The following is a 23,717-nucleotide window of genomic DNA, read 5'->3' on the forward strand; positions in this document are numbered from 1 at the left end:
GTGAGCTTTCAGAAGTTGATACATTTTGGAGACAGCCTGTCTGGACTGCTCAGGCATTAAGCAGAGCTCCATATATACGAGGTGGAGGAGGCGCTTCATGGGGCAGGGGGACTTCGCCCCAGGGCGCCTTGGTACTGCTCTGACCCACTTTGTATTATGAGGATTTTGCTCTGAATCAGCCCTCTTCACCTTGTTATTCAGGCTTCATGATGAGATAGTGCACAGACCTGTTGTCTGATAATCCAATGCATTTATTTCAAAGCAATGCACAAGTTGTGTCAAACTCGAAAAACTAACAACACTCAGTTTGTATCTATGGGTTCCCAAAAACAGAGCCACCAGCAAGGATAAAGTCCTAAGTGATCTGAGACCAGGATATGTGCCTGTGAGATGAAGCACATGTATGTGCAAGTCAACATCAGAGACCCTGTTCTATGTTCCCCACCTTCAGAAGTGAAATGGGTCTGTAACACAGATCAGATGTGCAAGTTCTCTGTACATTTTTATTTATTTATTTATTACATTCATATCCCACCTTTCTTCCATTATGGAACTCAGGGTGGCTACATGCAGTTCCCCCAGGTAGTCTCCCCTCCAAGCACTGATCAGACCCAGATCAGCTTAGCTTCAGCAAGGTGGCTTCCTCACGTGTCTTCAGACCATGTCTTGGGATCATGTGTAGTTGGGTGTTGCATTTCTGTTCATATTAACCTGCCACTTTGGCTCAAGAATCCATTTTTGTTCTGGAAGAGGTAGCATGGAAAGCTGCCAGGAGTGATGATAATACCCTGAATGGTTGCTGCATGGCCAAATTAATTGTGTGTGTGCTCCCTCCATTGATTAGACTAAAGGGAGTTGCTTCTGTGTAACTACAGAAACAGGGAAATGCCAGCCTTGCTGCCTAGCCATAGCCCAGCAAGCAAACCCATGAGGGTACCTTTAAGCTGGCTAACCCAGGACCTGAGCAAGAAAGATGGCCCAATCCTGAAGCATTTCCAATTACTACATAGCTTAACAAGTTCAGATACCACTAGGGCAATCCTTGTGATACATTTTCTTGACTATATCAGTAGTTAATTATCTTCTAGTGAGAGATTGACTGACTGACTGACTGACATAAGGGAAATTGGAATAAACACAACTACTTACCACAGGAATTCTGTTATGCTGTCAGAGAAACAAGAAGCATAGATCTGTCTGAGATAAAAGCATAAATTCCAAAGGAACAGAGCCTCCATCCATCACACAGCTAATAATCTTATCAATGAGATGGATTAAAAGTCCATCCAGTCTTCAGACATGTTCTCTCTGATCATACTATTTCATCCTTTCAGTGGTAATGAGGTAAGTAGTTTAAACACAGTGCTAATGAAACATTAAGCAGTTGAAATACGTGCTATTCTGTACTACTGGGTGTTAGGGCTGTGCACCACTTTGGAGCTGAATCTCAACACTGAAGTGAATTGGGCTGCTTCGGGGTGACTTGTTGAGCTCTGAAGTGGGTCAGAACAGCACCAAGGCAGTCTGAAATGAAGCGGGTCACCCCAAAGTGTCTCAGTCCACCTCAGAGATTCGGAGCTATTCTGAAGCCATTCTGAAGCCTAGACAGCCTGATTCTAAAACTTATCAACTTGTGAAAGATCAGGGAGGGGGCGAGGAGGAGGATGGAGGAGGGAAGGGAGGAGGAGGAGGAAGGAGGGAGGAAATGGTGAGCCTCGACGAATGGCAACTCCAGTTGCCAAATCAGATCTGAACGTAACCCAGCAGTCTACAATCAGTGACGGGGGGTGGGGTGGAGGAGGATACTGTATATATTGAAGATCAGCCTGCTTCATTTCACTGTGTGAGGGAGAGCTGGTTCGAGTTGATTAGAGAGAGAATTGGCTAGCTCGATCTGTGTAGTGTGTGTGTTCTACTGCAGCGTTGTTGTTCTTCTTTCTTCCCACCCAGCCCTTCCCAATTCACTATTCCTATTATTCTTCCCTTTCTTTCTTTTCTTGATTCTTTATTTAAAAAAATAATAATTAAAAGTACTTTAGTTTCCTTGCCTTGTTCTTTGGCTCCCCCACCCTTGCCCTTCTCAGTTCAACCATTCTTCTTAGTTTCCCCTCTTTCTTTCTTTCTTTCTTTCTTTCTTTCTTTCTTTCTTTCTTTCTAGAGCATATCTATATCACTTTCCTTTCCTTGTTCTTTGTGTGCCACCCCTTCTCAATTCCTGTATTGCTTCCCTTCCCGTTTCTGAACTCTGTATCTTTTGCCTAAAATAAAAATAAAATAAACCCCCTTTTCTTTTCTGTTAGGATTATAGTGTACTGTTACTCCCCACCCCACCACCACTTGTAGGTAGTTCTGTATTTTATTTTATTTTGCTCTTGTGTGTGTTCTGTGTGCGTGTGTGTGTGCGTGTGTGTGCGTGTGTGTGTGCATGCGTGCATAGACTGGTGTTGTGGTCAAGCAAACAGTGCATGGCAACGCACTAAACACAAGTCCGTATTTCAAAATATAGTGGGCAAAGCGCTACGCGCATTTACAAATATTATTTAAATGTAATACTACACTGAGTGGCAAAGCAAGCCCAATATGAGGCATCTTGGGGTCTTGGCAGGGGCAGAGGTGGGCGAGGTGCTGCTGGGACCCTTCCAGTGAAAAGTTATGGCTCTTTGCTTTGGGAGTTTGTGTTGAAAAAAGTAGGGGTGGACGAAAGTCCCTTACCTGTCCTTGAAGGATGTTTGCGGTGGGGGGGAGGTGCTTCGCTGCTCCCCCCGCGAAGTTCTGGCTGGGGGGGGGAGGCTTCCTGCCTCGCCCGGCTGAAATTCAGGCCGGGGAGGAGGCTTCCCACCTCGCCCGGCCGCGAACGCGAAAGTTTAAAAAAAAAACAAAAACGCCCCCTGATAGGATATGTGACGATTAACGTAGCCTATCATGGCTAGATCTGCAAAGTCAGCCGTGATAGGCTACGTCAATTGTCATGTAGCCTATCACGGGTGACTTAAAAAAAAAAAAAGCGCATACGCTAATGGCGGCCCCCATAGGGAGCCGCCATTCGCGTTCCTTATTTGGTCGCTGTAGTCTACGTAAATCTTTACGTAGACTATGGCAAAAATAAGGGCAACGCAAATAGCGTTGCCCTTATTTTCGCCGTAGTCTATGTAAATCTTTACGTAGACTACAGTGACCAAATAAGGAACGGGAATGGCGGCTCCCTATGGGGGCCGCCATTATCCATACAGGTTTTTTTTTTTTTTAAAGTCACCTTTAAAATGACTTTGCAAATCTAGCCGTGATAGGCTACGTTAATCGTCACGTAGCCTATCAGGGGGTGTTTTTTTTTTTCTTTGATTGCAATGGCGGCGACGGCAGCCGGTCAAAAGACCGGCTGCCACTACCGCCCTGCTCGAACACCCGCCGAACCGCCGGCCAGACCCGCCGCCAGGAGGGACATTCGGCGAAGGTAAGTCCCGTCCTGGGGGGGGGGGTGCGGGGGGGGTGCGGAGGATTTCTCCCCGAAACTTGTTCGGGGGGCCGAACACGTTGGCGCTCAGCCCCCTGAAGTTTTGTGGAGAAATTCTCCGCCATCCCTAGAAAAAAGCAGATTTTACCTGTGACTAGCACAAAAACTACTCTGCCAGCCAGCCTGCCAGCCTGTTTACCCAGGTAATGTGTATTCCATTCAACCAAAGACAGCCTGAGGTCATCCACTGTGAAGCCAAATAGGAAAGTAGTACTATGGGAGAGGAGTTATTTCCACTTCAAAGAAACCTACACCAGAAGTAGAGATAGTGACCGCCTCCTAATCACCTCATAAACATCCAACTTCTCTGATTATCCCTTTATGACCTTTGGTTTAAGTTTCTGAGAACAGCACATTTTATCTGTACCTAGCACAAAAACTACTGGGACAAACTGAGGTTTGTCAGGTTCAGTCACCTGCATTGGGGCTGCCAGGTGCCCAAATGTCATGCACTTCTGTGGAAACAGTGAAAAGTTATAGCTCTTTGCTTTGAGAGATTTTGTTTAAAAAATCAAATTGTACCTTCACCTAGCACATAAACTACTGGGCCAAACTCTCTGAAACTTGGCAGGTGGAATCCCCTCCAAGGAGGCTGTCAGATCCCAAAATTTCATGTATTTATCATAAAAACCAAAAAAAAACCCACAACACGTTATGGCTGTTTCTGTTTCCCAATGCAAGTCAATGGGGAAATGTAAAATCCAAATAATTCGGATATCTGAATTTCGCTTCGGATCTGAATTGGGTCCTATTCAGAAGGTCCAAATTGGCATCTGAAGTGAATGTCAAGGTCTGTGCACAGCCCTGCTGGATACGATATGATCCTTTTTCAAGCAGGATAATCATATGCTCGGAGGGAAGTGTATAATGTATAGAGGTTATTACCACATAGGGAAGTCAGAGAATTCCGCCACGGACCTCAGTGAGGCTGGATTCCAAGGATCTGGCCCCATTGGGGTACATGGTGGAACAGAGCACTCACCCCTGTGCCCCTCTGGAATCCGTCCAGGCTGGCTCCTCCACGTGGTGATCCTGTGGAGCTGGCTGCCAGCTCTGCAGTGCTGTAGGGATGTACGAAAGTTCCGCCACGGATCTCAGGGGGCCGAATGCCCCCTGAAATCGGTGGCGGAACGGCCCCCCGCCCCCCCCAGGATGGGACTTACCTTAGGCGGATCTTCCTGGTGGCGGTGGCGGTGGCCGGTCTTCCGACCGGTGGCTGCCGCCACCATTTCCAGGTAAAAAAACCAAACAAACAAAAAAACGTGATAGGCTATGTGAAGATTTACGTAGCCTATCACGGCTAGATTTTTTAAAAAAACACCATGATAAGCTACGTAAATGTTTACGTAGCCTATCACGGCTGATTAAAAAAAAAAAAAGCACGTATGCAAATGGCAGTGCCCATGGGCGCCGCCATTTGTGTACACACGTTGTTGTTGTTGTTTTAATCAGCCATGATAGGCTACGTAAACATTTATGTAGCCTATCGCAGCTGACTGCAGGGACGCAAACGGCGGTGGCTATGGCCGCTGCCATTTGCGTCCCTGCTAGCCAGCGGCTGGATGTCCGGCTGCTGGTGGAGCCAGCCGGCCAGGATTCCGGGGGGGAGGAACAGAGCGCCTCCCCCCTGGCCAGAATTCCGGGGGGAGGGACGGACTGCCTCCCCCCCAGCATCAGCATAATCTGCGGAAAGGTAAGTGACTTTCGTACATCCCTACAGCGCTGGCAATACAGCCAGCCACCATTGCCATGCCATATTGCTGTGCTAAGTCCAGACGCAAATGGTGTCCACTACACCATTTGCATCCCTGTTTTTATGTGATAGGCTATGCAAATTATATCTATGTAGATATTTGCGTAGCCTATCGCATGAAAAAACAGGGACACAAATGGCATAGTGGACACCATTTGCGTCCGAACTTAGCACAGCGATATGGCATGGCAATGACGGCAGTCTGTATCGCAGCGCTGCGGAGCTGGCAGCCGGCTCCGCAGGGTCACCACAGAGTGGAGCCATCCTGGACGGATTCCAGGGGGAGGTGATCCATCCCCGTGGACCCCCTCATCCGGAATGGGGTAAGTGATCCGCCCATCCCTATTACCACATGGATCCTGCAAATTGTGCAAGGAGGCTTTATGTCAGTACCAGCTGCTAGGAATGTAGAGCTCCAGGGCAGAAAGACTCCCTATGGTTTGCTTGATCCATGTACTAAGAGGCTTCATACATTACACCTCCCATGCCGAGCAGCCACGATGTGGAGGGTCTTCTCCGAAGGCATGATCCTACACATGTTCAGACCCCCCAAAATCCTACAACTCCCAGCATTCCCCAGCCAGTTGTAGGGTTTTTTCTGCCTAAATGTGCATAGGATTGCTTCCTTAGTGGCTTCCCTATGGCTGTTGCCAGAGCTGGCTCATAAGGGTGGCAACGTTGGGAATTTCCAAGGCACTCAGGGCAACAGAGAACCTAACAGCTGAGGTACATGTTACACTAACAGCATATCATGGAGTTCAGGCTTGCCTTTTTTCTTTTCTTTTTTTACTCTAGTGTAAGGGCGCATGCCCTAATTCAAAGCAGGACTACTGCATTCTGGAAGGGGAGAGTTAAACCTTCCCCCAATTCTTTTTTTTCTTCTCCAAAATTCCCTTCCTGGGGCGTGGGCTGGGTAAAGACAGAAAAATAAGTATCCTCTGATGCCAGTGGAGACAATTTTCTGTGTTTAACCACAACACATGGGGGTGGGGGGCAGAATTTGGAGAAAAGTGTGGGTGGGTGAGAAGGCTTTAACACTCACCTCCCAGAACATGGTGGCCCTGATCTGACTCAGGGCCATGCACTCTTACACTAGAGTAAAACACACACACACACACATGCCTCGGCCCCACGTTATGGAATTAGCATAACACGTAGCTTGGTTCTTACAGTGCTACCTTTTCCACTTTATACAGAGTATCCAAGAAGATCAGATTCAGCCTAACAAAATTCTCAGCTTGCATGACTTCCAGAACAGTGAGTGGGGGGCTCACTGAGGGTGCCGTGCTTGAGGCCCCCCCACAGATCATGGAGTCGGCACTGGCTATTGTAACCAGGGCTAAAACTACACTAGTGCTTTTTACCGGTATTGACATGCACCAATAACTGCTGCAGCACATTACGCATTCCATATACCACTTTTCTAGTATTATTTCCTGCTTTTTATTCTATATTATCCAAAATACCACAACAGATGTCATTGTGTGCTCTATGAGATATGAATGTGCCAAAGGGATATATTGTGTCACCATGGTGGGATTGTATCGATATGACATGAGGTGTAGATCTGGCCCATGTGAACCAGCCCAGAGAGAAGGTGTCAATTAGGGATGCTGGAGAAATTCGAGACAGACTAAAATGAGTTCGGATTTCTAAGAATCCAACCTGCGAAATCCACTGTGCCCCCCCCCTCAGGCTGCGCGGAGCCTGTGGACTTCCAGATGATTTTTTTACTTTCCCAAAATTAATGCATATAAATTCGTAGAAAAATACGCAAGTTTCTGCCGAGGAAACGTTGAATGGAATGCAGGGCAATACACTAAACGTTACATACTAAGGTAAATCATGTAAATACTTATGTAATTATTTGTGTATTTTTCCACATGAGAGAAAAAACAAATTGCATCCATCTGTGATGGACGACGGAACAAAAGGCACCTGACAATCCCTGAAACACAGACAGAGCAGATTTTATACAGTCTGTACATCCCTAGTGTCAATCCATGAAAGCTTATGCCATAATAAATTTATTACTTTTTAAGGTGCCACAAGACTCTTTGTTATTCTTTGAACCGTTGGTTGGAAAAAGTTCTTATTGATGTTCTGGGGCAAAAAGGTTTGAGAATTGCATGCGGTTGCCACCGTTATTTCCACCAGAGTACCTGTATTAGATCTATATTAGAATAGTCCATGCCTTTCATAACATTTAATTCAATGCCCCATTCCCTCACATGATCCCTAAGAAAACATTTTGTTGGTTGTTGTTGTTTTACTAAAAGCAATTAGAAAATAAATGGAAACATCTTACTGTACTATAACCGATCAGGACTCAGGAGACATATTCAAGAAAGTGGTCAAAAATGTGAAATCCATGCAGTATGCTACCTAAAAGGCACCCTTTCCCAATGATAAATATTGTATGGATTTCAGTATAGAGAAGCTATGAAGGTCAAAAAAGAAATTTTCCTTGTTACAGTATTTTCAGAGGCTGGAAGACATACAATTATTGCTGGCTGCACCCTTTAGTAGTCATTTGATAGAAATAGGATTGATTCATGTTTTCCCGTGATTTGCTTTGGGCCCAATGGAAAGATGGTTAAATTAAAGTTTATTGTAGCAGAGAAGGCTTTACCTCTTCTCATTGTTGTTCTTCTTGTTTCTGGGGTTCTAATCTTCTTCACATATTCTCATCATTGAAAAGAAGTTACTACTGGAAATACTCACTGGAAATACCAGACTCATGAGCATGATATACAGGAATCACAGCTTTATAGTCTTATCCAAAGCCCAATGGTAAAAAAAATATTCCAATTTAATTCAAAGCTGTTTGTTTCTTTACATTTTATTTCATCGTATCTTGGTAGCTCAGTATGGAATTCCGCTTACAAAAACTGGATGCTGGCCCTACCATTAGGCAAAGTGAGGTGTTTGCCTCAGGCAGCAAAAGCTGAGAGGTGGCAGCAAGGTGTTAAAGGAGCTAATTGTGTGCTACATGGCCTTCCCTATACCCCCTAAGCTGGCCTGCTGCCTTCAAGTGCAGTGACCCAATGGCAGTGTTGAAGAAAGATGTTCAGTCTTGAAGAAAGGCTTTGGTACATGGAATGGGATAAGCCACCACCTTGTTCATTGCTTCAGGCAGCAAAATGTCTTGGGCCTGCCCTGGCAAATGGGATACACTTCTTGGTAGCAGAAAGTACCAGACATGCAAAGAATAATTAGTCACACACATAGGCTTTACTTGGTCAGTAGGGGCTATTTGCACAATCAATTATCTAGCCTCGATTCATTTCATATTCTGATTTATTCAAATGTTCAGAAGTTTAATTGGAGGTAAAGGAGAGCAGAAAATCCCATGCCAGGATCCAAAGCATGTTATTAACAGAGGTCATGTGAACTAGGGATGTCAGAGAAATCCGCTGCAGATTCAAATGAGGCCAGATTCTTTGGAATCCGGCCTCAGGAATCCACAGCGTATCGGGACCACTTACCTCCACTCCAGGAGAACTGGAGGTGGAACGGCACTCGGCTGCTTCTTGCCATTCAGAGCCGTTCGCCTCCTCCCTGTCCCTGCCGATTGCCATGTCTTAAAAAAAAAAAAGGTGACAAAGAGGATGTGCCCATAGACATATACACAAATAGAATCATGAATCTTGCATCTAAGTCTATGTGTCCATAGGCTTATATGCAAGATTCATGGCCCATAGACTTATACGCAAAACAGAGCCGCGAATCTTGCATATAAGCCTATGGACACATAGACTTAGATGCAAGATTCATGACTCTATTTGCATCTAAGTCTATGGGCACATCCTCCCGATCGCCATTTTTTTTTTTAAAAAAAAGACATGGCAATTGGCAGGGACAGGGAGGAGCCGAACAGCTCTGGCTGGCAGGAGGGAAGGTATAGAATCATAGAATCATAGAATCATAGAATCATAGAATCATAGAATCATAGAATAGTAGGGTTCGAAGGGGCCTACAAGGCCATCGAGTCCAACCCCTGCTCAATGCAGGAATCCAAGTCAGAGCATCCCTGACAGATGGCTGTCCAGCCTCGTCTTGAAGGCCTCCAGTGTGGGAGAGCCCACCACCTCCCCAGGTAATCGGTTCCATTGTCGTATTGCTCTTAAAGTAGGGATGGCGGAGAATTTCTCCCCGAAACTTCGGGGGGCCGAGCACCAACGTGTTCGGCCCCCCGAACAAGTTTCAGGGAGAAATCCTCCGCACCCCCCCGCACCCCGCCCCCTCCGGGAGGGGACTTACCTTCACCGAATGTCCCTCCCGGTGGCTGGTCCGGCCGGCGGTTCGGCGGGTGTTCGAGCGAGGCGGGAGTGGCAGCCGGTCTTTCGACCGGCTGCCGCCGCCGCCATTGCAATCAAAGAAAAAAAAAACAAACGCCCCCTGATAGGCTACGTGACGATTAACGTAGCCTATCATGGCTAGATTTGCAAAGTCAGCCCTGATAGGCTACGTGAATCGTCACGTAGCATATCACGGGTGACTTTGAAAAAAAAAAGAGTGTATGGATAATGGCGGCCCCCATAGGGAGCCGCCATTCCCGTTCCTTATTTGGTCGCTGTAGTCTACGTAAATGTTTATGTAGACTACGGCGAAAATAAGGGCAACGCTATTTGCGTTGCCCTTATTTTCGCCGTAGTCTACGTAAACATTTATGTAGACTACAGCGACTAAATAAGGAACGGGAATGGCGGCTCCCTATGGGGGCCGCCATTCGCGTACGCGCTTTTTTTTTTTTTTTTTAAAGTCACCCGTGATAGGCTACGTGACGATTCACGTAGCCTATCACGGCTGACTTTGCAGATCTAGCCGTGATAGGCTATGTGTATCGTCACGTAGCCTATCAGGGGGCGTTTTTTTGTTTTTTTTTTACTTTCGCGTTTGCGGCCGGGCGAGGCGAGGCGCCTCCTCCACAGCCTGAATTTCGGCCGGGAGAGGCGGGAAGCCTCTCCCCCTGGCCTGAACTTCGCGGGGGGACCAGCGAAGCGCCTCCCCCCACCGCGAACGGCCTTCGACGACAGGTAAGTGACTTTCGTCCACCCCTATCTTAAAGTCAGGAAGTTTTTCCTGATGTTCAGCCGAAATCTGGCTTCCTGTAAATTGAGCCCATTATTCTGTGTCCTGCACTCTGGGATGATCAAGAAGAGATCCTGGCCTTCTTCTCTGTGACAACCTTTCAAATACTTGAAGAGTGCTATCATATCTCCCCTCAGTCTTCTCTTCTCAAGGCTAAACATGCCCAGTTCTTTGAGTCTCTCTTCATAGGGCTTTGTTTCCAGTGCCCTGATCATCTTTGTTGCCCTCCTCTGAACCCTCTCCAGTTTGTCTGCATCCTTCTTAAAGTGTGGTGCCCAGAACTGGACACAGTACTCCAGATGAGGCCTAACCAGTGCTGAGTAGAGGGGAACTAGTACTTCCCGGGATTTGGAAGTGATGCTTCTATGAATGCAGCCCAAAATAGCATTTGCCTTTTTTGCAGCCACATCACATTGTTGGCTCATATTCAGCTTGCGATGGACAACAATTCCAAGATCCTTCTCGCTTGTAGTGTGGTTGAGCCACGTATCCCCCATCCTGTAACTGTGCATTTGGTTTCTTTTTCCTAGGTGCAGAACTTGGCATTTGTCCCTATTAAATGTCATTCTGTTGTTTTCTGCCCAGCGCTCCAGTCTATCCAGATCACTTTGAATTTTGTTTCTGTCTTCCAAAGTATTAGCTATCCCTCCCAATTTTGTGTCATCTGCAAATTTGATCAGCATTCCCTGCACCTCCTCCTCCAAGTCATTCATAAAAATGTTGAAGAGCACTGGGCCCAGGACTGAGCCCTGCGGTACCCCACTCGTTACCTCTCCCCAGTTTGAGAAGGTCCCATTGATAAGCACTCTTTGAGTCCGATTCTGTAGCCAACTGTGGATCCACCGGATTGTTGTTTCATCTAGTCCACTTTGAGCTAGTTTGCTCATCAGGATATCATGGGGCACTTTGTCGTAAGCTTTGCTGAAGTCGAGGTATATGATGTCTACAGCATTCCCACGGTCTACAAGGGAGGTGACTTGATCAAAAAATGAGATCAGATTTGTCTGACAGGACTTGTTTTTGACAAATCCATGTTGGCTTCGAGTAATCATGGCATTGTTGTCAAGGTGCTCCCAGATGGATTGCTTTATGATCTGCTCCAGAATTTTCCCAGGGATTGATGTCAGACTGACTGGTCTGTAGTTCCCAGGTTCCTCCTTTTTACCCTTTTTGAAGATAGGGACAACGTTAGCCCTCCTCCAGTCATCTGGCACTTCCCCTGTCCTCCATGTTTTCTCAAAGATAATAGACAGCGGTTCTGAGAGTTCTTCTGCCAGTTCCTTTATGACTCTAGGATGCAGTTCATCTGGCCCTGGAGATTTGAACTCATTCAAAGTAATGAGGTGTTCCTTGACCATATGCCTGTCGATCTCAAGCTGCAATCCTGCCCCTTCAGCCTGTACTTCGCCTTTGCCAGGGGGGTAATAGACCCTCTTTTGGGAGAAGACTGAGCCAAAGTAGGAATTGAGCACCTCTGCCTTTTCTTTGTCATTTGTTATCGTTTTGCCATCCTTATTTAATAGCTGAACCACCATTTCTTTCCTCTGCCTTTTACTATGCATGTAGCTGAAGAAAGCCTTTTTGTTGTTTTTAACATCCCTTCCTAACCTCAGCTCATTCTCAGCTTTAGCCTTCCTGACGCCATCCCTGCAATTCTGTGCTATCTGCCTGTACTCTTCCTTTGTTACTTGGCCTTCTTTCCACTTCCTATATGTGTCCTTTTTTGTTTTCAGGTCATCCCTAAGCTTTTTGTGAAGCCACATTGGCTTCTTCTGTTGTCTTCCACCTTTTCTTCTTGTTGGAATTGCTTAGGGATGGCAGAGAATTTCTCCCTGAAACTTCGGGCGGCCGAGCGCCAACGTGTTCGGCCCCCCGAACAAGTTTCAGGGAGAAATCCTCCGCACCCCCCCGCACCCCCCCGGGACGGGACTTACCTTCCCTGAATGTCCCTCCCGGCGGCGGGTCCGGCTGGCGGTTCGTCGGGTGTTCGAGCGGGGCGGGAGCGGCAGCCGGTCTTTCGACCGGCTGCCGCCGCCGCCATTGCAATAAAAGGGGAAAAAAAAAAACATCCCCTGATAGGCTACGTGATGATTCACGTAGCCTATCATGGCTAGATTTGCAAAGTCAGCCGTGATAGGCTACGTGACGATTCACGTAGCCTATCACGGGTGACTTAAAAAAAAAAAAAAAGTGTGTACGGATAATGGCGGCCCCCATAGGGAGCCGCCATTCCCGTTCCTTATTTGGTCGCTGTAGTCTACATAAATGTTTACGTAGACTACGGCGAAAATAAGGGCAACGCTATTTGCATTGCCCTTATTTTCGCCGTAGTCTACATAAACATTTACGTAGACTACAGCAACTAAATAAGGAACGCGAATGGCGGCTCCCTATGGGGGCCGCCATTCGCGTACACGCTTTTTTTTTTTAAAGTCACCCGTGATAGGCTACGTGACGATTCACATAGCCTATCACGGCTGACTTTGCAGATCTAGCCATGATGGGCTACGTGAATTGTCACGTAGCCTATCAGGGGGCGTTTTGTTTTTGTTTTTTTTACTTTCGCGTTCGCGGCCGGGCGAGGCGAGGCGCCTCCCCCCCGGCCTGAGTTTCGGCCGGGCGAGGCGGGAAGCCTCCCCCCCCAGCCTGAACTTCGCGGGGGGAGCAGCGAAGCGCTCCCCCCCACCGCGAACAAGCTGTGAGAAAAGGTAAGTGACTTTCGTCCACCCCTAGAATTGCTTGTGATTGTGCCTTGAGAATTTCCTTTTTTAAAAGCTCCCACCCATCTTGGACTCCTTTTCTCGCTAGCATCAGTTGCCATGGGACCTTACTGATCATTGTTCTGAGTTTATGAAAATCAGCTTTCCTAAAATCCAGGGCACGCGTTTGACTACACTCGGCTTTTGCTTCCCTTAGAACCAAGAACTCAAGTACAACATGGTCGCTTTCCCCCAGAGTTCCTGTAACTGCTACTTTATCCACTAAGTCATCTCTGTTGGTTAGGATTAGGGGTGGACGAAAGTCCCTTACCTGTCCTCGAAGGTTGTTCGCGGTGGGGGGGAGGCGCTTCGTTGCTCCCCCCGCGAAGTTCAGGCCGGGTGGGGGAGGCTTCCCGCCTTGCCCCAGCCGATATTCAGGCCGGCGGGGAGGCTTCCCGCCTCGCCCCAGCCGAAATTCAGGCCGGGGGGGAGGCTTCCTGCCTCGCCCGGCCGCGAACTCGAAAGTTTACAAAAAAAAAAAATACGCCCCCTGATAGGCTACATGATGATTAACGTAGCCTATCCCGGCTAGATTTGCAAAGTCAGTCGTGATAGGCTATGTCAATCGTCACGTAGCCTATCATGGGTGACTTAAAAAAAAAAAAAAACCGCATACGCTAATGGCGGCCCCCATAGGGAGCCGCCATTCGCGTTCCTTATTTGGTCGCTGTAGTCTACGTGAAGATTTACGTAGACTACAGCGACCAAATAAGGAATGGGAATGGCGGCTCCCTATGGGGGCCGCCATTATCCGTACATGCTTTTTTTTTTTTTTTAAGTCACCCGTGATAGGCTACGTGACGATTGACGTAGCCTATCACGGCTGACTTTGCAAATCTAGCCGTGATAGGCTACCTTAATTGTCACGTAGCCTATCAGGGGGCGTTTTTTTTTTTTCTTTCATTGGAATGGCGGCGGTGGCAGCCGGTCGCCATTCCAATGCTCGTTTTCTCACTTTTCCAAAGTTAAATTCATTCTTTACCTTTTCTGCATCAGTATGCATTCTTTGAAAGATTGGCATGCATCCATGCACATTTCTCCAAATGTATGCATTGTGTATGCATGTCAGGTATGCATTTTTTCAAATTATACATTTTTTTCCAACCAATTCCCCCTAAATTCTTCTCATGTACTTGTCTCTGTAATATACGCATTTTATGTGCATTCATTTATTTATTTATTTATTTATTTATTTCATTATATTTATCATACCACCCTTTAGCTGAAGATCTCTGGGCAATTTACAAGACAAAGCTTAAAACACATTTTAAACATCTTTTTCTGATGTGTGAACTTTGATTGCAAACTTCGGGAAAGTGCAGATGGTGATGTTGGCAGAGCAATCCTGTGGCCCCTAGACGGTGTCTGGGACATCATAGGATGCTATGGATCCCCTCCTCCAGGGCCAGAGATAGCTGTTCAGTGCCAGAGCAGGAGATCTGATCGTGGAGCTCCTGCCTTCCTCCCCAGCCACACCCAGCCATCCTGATAAGCTCACCCAAGGTTGGGACTCTGACCTTGGAAAGTGAGGATGGAGAAGGAGGTGTGTGCCAGTGGCTAGAACAGGGAGGGGAGAGGTGACGCTAAGGATCTGCCAGATCTGTAGGCCTCCAAGGGCCTGCCCCTGGTAGTGCCCAATGACTAGACAGGCTCAGAAGCCCATCTAGCAAAAATGATTGCAATGGAGGATGGAGAGGCTGTAAAAGCCTCTGCCATTCCTCCCGCCCTTCATGGCTCTTGCCAGCATTCTGTTTCATGTATGGGTTTGAGTACTATGAATTTGGTAAATTCACATAAAATTGTGAACAGGGCTGTCAGAGGAATCCATTTGGGGGGTGAAGCTCAACAAGCTTCCCTTGGTTCACCCCCCCCAACTTCTGTCTGCTTTCCATTCTGGAGCCCAACTCCATCTGCATTGAGTCAGGCCAGTTAATGGATTTTTCATATTTTTTTAAGTTGCACAGGTTGCAGCTGAATTTTGCACAAATTACAGCCATGATCTGTGCAAATAGCACAAATTGCTATTGCACACATTACAGTTCACCACAGAAAAACTATGCAAAAAAATTGCCAGAGTTTATGAAAAAATGGTGGCTCAGCCCACAAATACAAATTGAGTTGGCCTTGCCACGGAACTCAGTGAAGCAGAAAGAAAAACGGATTTCCCAGTGACAAAAATCCCCAAATGTGACTGGAACAAAATTTTCTGCCATCTTTACCTACCATGACCACCTGTTGCTCTAAAAAAAAATATTCTGAAGAAAGGCATTAAGCTTCATTATCTCTCTCTACATCTGTATTATGTATTTTAACACATGTTTGTTCCTTGCCCTGTATTGCACAGGTACACCTTTCCAAAGAGTGTCTTCCACTTCAAGGTCTTTCATATTTTAGCTGTTAAGAGTCTGTTTTGCTCCAGTTTTCTAAAGGTCCCTTTCTGTCTTGTTAGATCTTGTATATCTAGGGATGTACGAAAGGGACTTAGCTTGTCCCGCAGTTTGCATCGCGGTGGGCGGGAGGCGCTTTGCTTCTCCCCCTGAAATTCAGGCCGGGGGGGGAGGCGCCCTGCCTCACCTGGCCGAAATTCAGGCCGGGGGGGGAGGCGCCCCGTCTCCCCGGCCTCAAAATAAAAAGTAAAAAACAAAAACAAAAACAAAAAAAAATCCGTGATAGGCTACGTAACGATTTACGCAGCCTATCACGGCTAGATTTCCAAAGTCAGCCATGATAGGCTACGTAAATCATTAAGTAGCCTATCACAGGTGACTTTGGGGGGAAAAAAAAGCGCATACGCAAATGGCGGCGCCCATTTGCATTCCTTATTTGGTCCCTGTAGTCTACGTAAAGATTTACGTAGACTATGGCGAAAATAAGGTGAACGCAAATAGCGTTGCCTTTATTTTCGCCGTAGTCTACGTAAATCTTTACGTAGACTACAGGGACCAAATAAGAAACGCAAATGGCGGCGCCTCATGGGCGCCGCCATTTGCGTACGCGCTTTTTTTTTTCAAAGTCACCCGTGATAGGCTACGTAACGATTAACGTAGCCTATCATGGCTGACTTTGGAGATCTAGCCGTGATAGGCTACATTAATCGTTACGTAGCCTATCACGGGGTTTTGTGTTTTTTTCACGTCACTTGTAATGGCGGCGGCGGCAGCCGGTCAAAAGACCGGCTGCCGCCCCCGCCCCTGACGAAAACCCACTGAACTGCCGCCGGGACCCGCTGCCAGGAGGGACATTCGTCAAAGGTAAGTCCCATCCCGGGGGGGGCAGGGGGGGCGGAGAATTTCAGCACCGATTTCGGGGGGCCGAATGCGTTGGCACTCGGCCCCCTGAAGTTTCGGGGAGTTTCGGGGAGAAATTCTCCCCCATCCCTATGTATATCTGAATAGTTTCTAGAAAATAATATAGTTTTCATCCTTAAAGATAACTAATAATGAAGAAATAAACATGATGCTATCACAAAGACTTCTTGAGTCCTTGGTGAAACATCTATTGTCCCCATTCAAGGAAGAACTAAAAAGACCTTGCCCTTCTCTCTCTCTCTCTCTCTCTTTTACAAAAAAATCAGATTCTGCTACTTTGACCTCCCTGCCAAATTGCTATACTTTTTCTTGTTTACTTCACTTTGAGTCATTTTAAATTTATTATAATTTTTTGTTATAGAATTTTATTCTTGTTACATACCTTCCATCTATAATACTGTTTTCATCTTTGGTGACATGTTGCATTCAATATTTCATGCTAATTTAACCCACAGCATACATGAGTCTGTCTGTCACAATAACTTGGTAACGAACTCACAATATGGTGGAGCTAACTGCTGATATGACTTGAATTTTGCTTTGACATCTATATGGAATATAATACAATAGACTAATAACTACCAGCTATGACCAGGGACAAATTAGTAGTGGAGTGCTTCCCAAATGAAATGTTAAGGTTTCAATACTATACAGACTTGAGAGAAAGTCCCATCAAAGTGAATGGGACCCATGTGTAAGGCTACAATGCTTTCAGTGGTAGCCTTAAACTAGTCTAATGAAGTCATAAAGAGTTGTGAAAGCACTTGCACAACAGTTTGCTCAAGCACTCGCACAAGCCAAATCAAATTATTGGATCATCTGACACTTGTTTGAGGATGAAAACTAGGGGTGGACGAAAGTCCCTTACCTGTCCTCGAAGGACGTTGGCGGTGGGGGGGAGGCGCTTCGCTGGTCCCCCCGCGAAGTTCAGGCTGGGGGGGGGAGGCTTCCCGCCTCGGCTCGGCCGAAATTCAGGCCGGGGGGAGGCTTCCCGCCTCGCCCGGCCACAAACGCGCAAGTTTTAAAAAAAACAAAACGCCCCCTGATAGGCTACGTGACGATTCACGTAGCCTATCATGGCTAGATCTGCAAAGTCAGCTGTGATAGGCTACGTCAATCGTCACATAGCCTATCACGGGTGACTTTAAAAAAAAAAAAAAAGCGGGTACGCTAATGGCGGCCCCCATAGGGAGCCGCCATTCGCGTTCCTTATTTAGTCGCTGTAGTCTACGTAAATGTTTACGTAGACTACGGCGAAAATAAGGGCAACGCAAATAGCGTTTGCAAATTTAGACTTTGCAAATCTAGCCGTCATAGGCTACGTGAATCATCACGTAGCCTATCAGGGGGTGTTTCTTTTTTTTTTCTTTTATTGCAATGGCGGCGGCGGCAGCCGGTCAAAAGACCGGCTGCCGCTCCCGCCCCGCTCGAACACCCGCCGAACCGCCGGCCGGACCCGCCGCCAGGAGGGACATTCGGCGAAGGTATGTCCCGTCCCGGGGGGGGGTGCGGGGTGCGGGGGGGGGTTCGGAGGATTTCTCCCCGAAACTTGTTCGGGGGGCCGAAAACGTTGTCGCTCGGCCCCCCGAAGTTTTGGGGAGAAATTCTCCGCCAACCCTAATGAAAACAGGCTAAACTTAAGGTGCAGCTAAACAGGCATAGCGGAGCTATGGAGGATTATTTTTCTTACTCTCTTACTGAGCATATATTACCAATTTGGATCAGGACCATGGTGCTCGGGGGGGTGGGCTGTTAAACCTTCTCTCCACCCCCAACAAGGTGGGGATGTTTAAAAAAAGAAGAAAAAAAGTTGCCAGGGACGAGTTCCAGCCCTTTCAGATGTCTGACAGCTCTGATTCTGAGTCAGCGATAGAACTGCTAGATCAAAGCATGGGGGAAGGACCCTCCCTAGAGCGCCTAAATGCTGGGAGAGATTTCTCCAAAAGCCTTGACAAACAGATGGCCCAGGCTCAGTACCTTCCCCCTCCCTCCACTGTGGGAACTCAAGTTTCTAAGAAGGAGGAGGAGGAAGAGGGGTGTGACTTGCGAGATGCTAGAGTACATTGCAAAGCTAAGCAGGAAAACTTAGGGGCAGGGCTCAGATGCTCTGCCTGGATAGCCACTCTTGGAAGCCAATGTAGGAGGGAGCCACCCTAAGGGAGGGGCAACACTGCAAAGCAAGCTTGGCCATGAGGTTCATACCCAAACCCCTGGCAACATCTCTATCCTCTGGTTCATCTCCTCTGCTTTGAGATTGTTGATTAGTTGTTTAGGGCCTGAGGCAGTCTGAGAGTTCCTTGAATCTGCATTTGTAGAGAGGCTCTAGCAAAATAAAGTCATATGATATTAGCCTTTGTCTATTGTGGTGTTGATTGCGAAAGGAAAGAACTATCCGTCCGTTTCTGACAAAAGTCTCCTTTGGAATCAGTGGAAGCTCTCTCTCTCTCTCTCTCTCTCTCTCTCTCTCTCTCTCTTAACCCCCCCCCCGTGGAATTTTGAAACAAAAATGAATAAGGGGAGGGTTTAACCACTTCTCCTGGAGCACCATATTCACAATACATGCACTTACAGGAGACTAAGACAATTGATCATGCATAGCTATACTATTTGTGATTACACAAATGCTTAGTTGGCCCAAAGAGAGTTCTACAAGCAGAAGCTTCATGCTATCAGAATGAAATCATTGGATATAACCCAATGGGGCTTAAACATAATTCGGGTTGGCCTGGAAAGGAGTTTAGGCTTCCTTCACAATTTTTAAATGGAAGAGATGGTTGATTACTTTGTAGGAAAACAAAGGTTTGCATAGCAACAGTTATAGCTGGGAAAAGGACTTTAGATGGGGAAACTGGTGTTTCACAAGTCCCAAGGCTTAGTCCCCATATACTTTTTACATTGACAAAACGTTATTTCTATTATTTCACTTGGAACTAGATTGAAGCCACAGTTTTATATCATGAGTTCTTGGAACCACACAGTGTGTCATAGTATATAGTTTAAAATAACAATGTTAAAACCTTTGATGAATATCAATTTTATTCATGGTTGTCTTTCAAACAATTGGCAATATGTACAATGATAAGAATAATGCATCAGCCATCCCACAACATTTTTCAAGAGGGGGTAATGATCTTATTTCTTTGGGCAGTAGTTCTTTTAGATGCTTGCCTAAGGGAGCAACCCTATGGCCGCTAGTCAGTGGCTAGACGGCCATAGGATATCTGGTTCCCAGAGAACCAACCTTCCCCCCTCTTCCACGCAGCCTTTCAGGCAGCATGGAACAGCTCTGCGCTCCACACTCCAAAGAGGAGCATGAAGCAGCCAAAACGGGGCATTTCAGGGGGTGTTCTGGGGTAGGGGAGGCAGGAATGCTGGTATGATACATCCAATGTGTCATCTGTCAGCCTCCTCCCCTGCTCAGCCCTCCCTCAGATAGACAGTTGCAATGGGCTGTCTAGCCACAAATACAGGGCAGGAGAAGCATGCCCTGCACTGCATCGATGGTCACCTCCGAGTTTGGAACGATCCCCTCCATGCTTTTCCTGCCCTGGATCGATGGTTGCATCTGTCAGGGTGGACACTGAGTCCATAGAATCCCAGACTAGTTCTGATGCTGAGGAAGAGCAGTCGCTCCTGGGAGAGGAGCACGCTCCTCTTTCCCAGGACCAACAGCTGACTGAGATTCCTTCCACCCACATTCCTAGTTTAGAAAGCAGTCCAGGGAGTGACCCAGCACAGATAGCAGACTGGGTGGATGTGCGGCGCAGACGCAGAGAGTGGCACCAAATGGAGGGCGCGGAAAGGAGGAGTAGCGCCCGGTTCGCGCTCAAAGAATGGTTGCGCCCAGAGGATCCAAGGGAAAAGGGGAAGGATTCTCCCTATTCCTTATATTCAGGGGTCTGCCAGTAACTGCCTTTCAAACGGGGACCAACTGTTCCAACTTAGGGCATAGGGATGCTGCTGCTCAGATCTAGTTGCTACCTGTAGAGGTGTTAGGTTGTAAAAGAAGAATAAAGCTTTGAAAAGAATCCCTTTGTCTGTGTTTGGACTTGGCTACTAAATTAGACTGAGAGAGACCTCCAAGGAGCCCTTGACAGCTTGGTCCCCGTCCCTCTTTTTTTTTTTTTTTTCCTCTCTCTCTCTCTCTCTCTCTCTCTCTCTCTCTCTCTCTCTCTCCGATTGCCTTATGGAGGGTGCTGGGGACCCCGCGCTGCAAGCTCTGCTGCAAGAGAACCAGTTGCTCCGTGATCAGATGGCTCAACTGACAGCGGCCATGCAAGATCTACAGGCTATGTTTCAACCCCCCCCACCTCTGCTTCCCCCACGCCATAAATGCCCGGTGGCGTTGCCAGAGTTTTCTGGTGAGAAAGGACTTTTTCAGATTTTCAGGGCCCAATCAGAGCTGTACATGGGCCTTCCACCTGAGGATTTCCAGATGGAACAGGTTCGTGTGGGTTTCGTCATTAACCTACTGTCAGGCATGGCAGCTAAATGGGCTTCGGGAGCTAGGGATGGGGGAGAATTTCTCCACGAAACTTCGGGGGGCCGTGTGCCAACGTATTCGGCCCCCCGAAGTAGTTTTGGGGAGAAATTCTCCGCCCCCCCGCCCCCCCCCCCGGGATGGGACTTACCTTTCCCGAATGTCCCTCCCGGCGGCGGGTCCCGGCGGCGGTTCAGCAGGTCTTCAACAGGGGCAGAGGCGGCAGCCTGTCTTTCGACCGGCTGCCGCAGCCGCCATTCCAAGAAAAGTAAAAAAAAAAACGCCCCCGTGATAGGCTACGTGACAATTAACGTAGCCTATCATGGCTAGATTTGCAAAGTCAGCTGTGATAGGCTACGTAAATCATCACGTAGCCTATCACGGGTGACTTAAAAAAAAAAAAAAAAGCGCGTACAGCTAATGGCGGCCCCCATAGGGAGCCGCCATTCGCGTTCCTTATTTGGTCGCTGTAGTCTACGTAAAGATTACGTAGACTACGGTGAAAATAAAGGCAACGCTATTTGCGTTGATAGGCTACGTTAATCGTCATGTAGCCTATCATGGGGGCATTTTTTTTTTAACTTTTTATTTCGTGTCGCGTCCTGAATTTCGGCCAGGTGAGGCGGGAAGCCTCCCCCCCGGCCTGAATTTTGGCCGGGTGAGGAGGGAAGCCTCCCCCCCCGGCCTGAACTTCAGGGGGAGTAGCGAAGCGCCTCCCCCCCACCGCGAAGCAAGCTGCGAGACCAGGTAAGTGGCTTTCGTGCACCCCTATTCGGGACTTCTTCTCGCTAATGACCCCCTGCTCAGGGACTATCAAGGTTTCATGACAGCCATGGCACATTTTTTCGGTGACCCCCTGCGCACGCAGATGGCTTCTCGGGAGTGGGCGCTATTTGCGTTCTCTTTTTTGCCGCTTTATCCTACATAAATATTTACGTAGGCTTTAACGGCGGAAAAAAGAAAGAAATGCAAATAGCACTCACTACGCTATTTGCGGTTCCCTTTTTTTCACCATAATTGCCTATGTAAATATTTAAGTAGGCTAGAACAGCAAAAAATAGGGAATGCAAATGGCAGCCACCATAGCCACCGCCATTTGCGTATGCCATTTTTTTTGGGGGGCATGCCATGATAGGCTGCGTAAATACTTATGTAGCCTATCACGGCAGCCTGGAAGGATGCAAATGTAGGAAGTCCGGCTGCAGACGGCCCTGGCCGGTTGCTCCGAGGAGCCACTGCAGAGCAGAGCCGGCAGGGCAGGATTCCGGGGGGGAGGACCAGATCACCTCCCCCCCATCAAGGATTCTGGGGGGAGGGATTGAGCACCTCCCCCCCCAGTGGATGCCCTGACCGGAACCAGATAAGTGTTTTGTACATCCCTAATTAGATCAATGGTCGCTTCCGAGTTTGGAGGCGGCCGCCTGTCCCCATAAGATAGCACCCGAAATCATTTTCTGGGCTGGGGGAACTTCCCTCTAGAAGGTTCCACATATAAATCATGAAGAAGATTTTTCTTAAGAGCTTATGTGAATGTTGGGGAGTAAAACTACAGCAACCTGCCACAAGAGCGGTACTGGAAGTGTGATTGCTCTAGGAATCTTCAGCTTGTATAATGACCTTACAACTCAAGCCAATTATTCATATCCAAAAGGATATTGTTGTAACATTATGCAAGTGATGGAATACTAACACCATGGTTGGATAGCATTAGAGGGCTAAACTGTACACCCACAGTCAGCATGGTCAAAAGTATCAGCTCTATCATTGCTATTCACTTACTTCAGTGGGTGGGTAGGATAAAATCCAGGCACTGCAATGGACATATAGGATTGCAACCAGTGGTAGCTTTCCCAAAACATAAAGTGCTTCTTGTTACACACAAGACTCAAACGACTCAATTGACTCCCCTGCCCACTTAATAGTACAATCCTATGCATATTTAGACAGAAAAAAAGTCCTACATCTGCAGCATTCCCCAGCCAGCCATGCTAGCACCCTAAGCCCCCTGTCCCATCTGAAAAGCTGCTCTTGAGGGATGAGGGACCCTCAGGAATAGAACAGGATATGGTGAGTGATGCCGCTGAATTTCACAGTGAGCTGGTTTGCTGGTTGAACTTTGGTCATTCATAATGCTCCCCATTTTAACAAGCCTGGAATGGCATTTTATAGATTTGCTAACAAGTTCAGAATTGATCATGAGCTTCTGAGCATGCACAAACTGTATCTAAACAACACCATGCATTCAAGATGAAGCTGGACAGCCATCTGTCAGGGATGCTTTGACTTAGATTCCTGCACTGAGTAGGGGGTTGGACTCGATAGTCTTATAGGCCCCTTCCAACCCTACTATTCTATGATTTGATGATTCTATGCCCATTTCTGTGCATACACTAAGTTGGTTGCTTTAACTCTTGAATGACCCAGTGCACCCATCACTGCTTCCATCAATGTCATCATTATTGCAGCTCTGGCTCCGCAAGGAGGAAAACCCTGTAGGTCCATCTTCTTCTCTTCTCCATATAATGATGTGAAAATAGGGTTGTCATGGGCATCTGGCTGGGGCTTGAAGCCTGGCAAGAAATCACTGGCTTGGGCACCCCAGACCACAGTCTGCAAATCCCCCTGCATGCCCAGCTTGATGTGTGCCGAACCAGGCAAGCTCATGGTCAGCCGCTTCCTCACCAAGTTGCTATTTTGCAGAAGAATGGCAGCTGGTCCTTGTTTGTAAATGTCCATCTGTGCAAATGGTGGCAATAAAGGGGCCATTCACGCAAGATTTATGGCTGCCATTTGCATGGATGGACATTTACAA

Source organism: Heloderma suspectum, chromosome 3, assembly GCF_057233095.1.
Source record: "Heloderma suspectum isolate Gila_16-S chromosome 3, 16-S_ref, whole genome shotgun sequence".
NCBI classification, from domain to species: domain Eukaryota; kingdom Metazoa; phylum Chordata; class Lepidosauria; order Squamata; family Helodermatidae; genus Heloderma; species Heloderma suspectum.